The sequence below is a fragment of the Nelumbo lutea genome, chromosome 3 (genome assembly GCF_056320005.1).
Source record: "Nelumbo lutea isolate HS-2025 chromosome 3, American lotus-T2T, whole genome shotgun sequence".
Lineage (NCBI taxonomy): Eukaryota > Viridiplantae > Streptophyta > Magnoliopsida > Proteales > Nelumbonaceae > Nelumbo > Nelumbo lutea.
Genome location: NC_142686.1, coordinates 115456285 through 115458665, shown reverse-complemented (window position 1 = coordinate 115458665; position 2381 = coordinate 115456285). Strand labels below are relative to the sequence as shown.

Below are 2381 nucleotides of genomic sequence, written 5' to 3'. Positions count from 1 at the left end.
GATTGAAAGAATTGCTCCATAGGATTTGAAAAATACATGGAACATGTATAAGAGCCTTTAAGAACTAATACACAAAATATATACATGCATTCCTTGGTGAATCAACTATTTGGAACCTGCAGATGTGTGGAAGGGCAGGTCGCCCACCATTCGAGGATACTGGCATGGTTATAATCATGACAAGGAGAGAAACAGTAATTTGTTCATTCTATTCTTTGTAGTTAAGACATTTTCTTCAAAATTGGTCTTATTTTTCTTAAAGTAATCCTTGTTTCTATATACAACCCCTTTGCTTCACTCTATGAATCCTTATTTTTAATTTCAGGTTTATTTGTATGAGAATCTCTTGAATGGGTGTGAAATGGTAGAATCTCGGTATGCCCTTGGCTTTATTTTCCTGGATATGCTTGGTGGCTGGGGCTTTGTGTCATGTTAATATCATTGATGTAATGTTATTGTGTTCAAAATAGATTGCTATCATGTATCACGGAGCATCTAATTGCAGAAATAGTTCAGCTAACTATTCCTATTTGTATGTGAGAATGAAAAAGGCATGTGTTCATTGGAATCATTTTAAAGATTTCACATGGGTATTCTTTCCCTGTCCAAGCATGTATCTTATACTCTGCTGTATATTGGAACCCTGGGAATTATGCTGTTAAGAAAGGGATTCCCAGTGAACGTCTAGAGAAGCACATGCATGGTAACCTTATATACTCTCTTAAAAGTCCTTGGCTTCTTTTTTTTTGTATTTTGCCAAATTGATTAATTTCATACAAATTTATAGAGATATGTGTGAAGAATATTAATGAGCTGTCAAGATTTACAATAATGTCATTAATTTTTTATCTGAGCTTTTTTCCATTCTTTGTTTTCACTATTTCAGAACCTGGAAAGCTGATGACAAAATACTATCTGAAATTTGACACAATGAAACACATTATAGAAGCTCCTGAAAGCTGCAGTATGGAAGATGTACTTCACATTATTTGCCGGTCTGAGGAGATAGCGTGTATGTATATCCATCCACTAATGACAGATCCTGGTGTTTTACAACTTAGCTAGACATGTAATGTATGCACCCATAAACTGCGACATGAAGGGATACAACTCAGACGCAATGAAAAAAAGCTTCTGAATGACATAAACACTGATAAAGATGGTCGTCTTCGTTTTCATATTGTTGGTGAAAATGGCAAAAAGAAAAAGCGTATCCAAAGCAGAGAAGAGAAGATATTTGTGTTAGCAAATGACTGTTTGACTGGTGATCCTTCAGTGCATGATATATCCCTCAACCAGGTCTATCTCCTTCTACCGACCTTCATTGGACTTCCGCCAGACCTCCACCGTTCGGTATTTGTAGCGATCGTCGTCAGCGGCGATGGTAGTATCGAGTCGTCGATGGATGGCACTCCTCTCTCTTCTCTTTCGACATATGGGACGAGTGTCTGGGATTGAGTTAAGGGATAAAAATGTAACTTTGTATAAGGGTAAAATGGGTATTTGACCTTTTCCTTGAATGCTTAAGTGACAAGGGTACATTTAGTCAATTATCATAATCAATAAAAGAATACACTTAGTCAATTCAAAACATAAACAACCCACATTCTATACACGTGTAAATTGACAACAATTCCGCACCTCCCAACTCGACTTTAGGCCTATGAAATCTGACCTGGGCTGACCCTGGCCTACCACTGGAATGTCCAAGAGGGAGTTTTCCGTAATTTTGTCTCGCATAAAATGCCCTAGATATCATAATGGCATATGATCCTTATGTAACCCTAAAATCTCTCAGAGTCCTCCGAGGGACACAATAGAATTAGGAATTAGGGAATTTTTGCTGATACAGATCTTTCGATTTCAACCCCCCTTTCCATCAACTCCGTCGGCGAAGATGCAAATCTTCGTGAAAACCCTAACAGGGAAGACGATAACCCTAGAGGTTGAATCGTCGGACACTATTGATAATGTGAAGGCCAAGATTCAGGACAAGGAAGGGATTCCTCCCGATCAACAGCGTCTCATTTTTGCTGGAAAACAGCTCGAAGATGGAAGAACACTAGCCGACTACAACATCCAAAAGGAGTCCACACTTCACCTGGTTCTCCGCCTCAGAGGAGGAGCCAAGAAGCGAAAGAAGAAGACTTACACGAAGCCCAAGAAGATCAAGCACAAGAAGAAGAAGGTCAAGCTCCCGGTACTTCAGTTCTACAAGGTCGACGATTCCGGTAAGGTTTAGAGGCTCAGAAAGGAGTGTCCCAACGCAGACTGTGGTGCCGGGACGTTTATGGCCAACCATTTTGACCGCCACTACTGTGGTAAGTGCGGCCTTACTTACGTTTATCAGAAAGCTGGAGGTGAGTGAGAGTATGTGGTTG

General features: G+C 39.8%; 1 pseudogene; it reads left to right on the top strand.

Annotated features, from left to right (window-relative positions):
- The first annotated feature begins 1772 nt into the window (after positions 1-1772).
- On the top strand, positions 1773-2381 carry LOC148867842 (ubiquitin-ribosomal protein eS31 fusion protein-like; annotated as a pseudogene).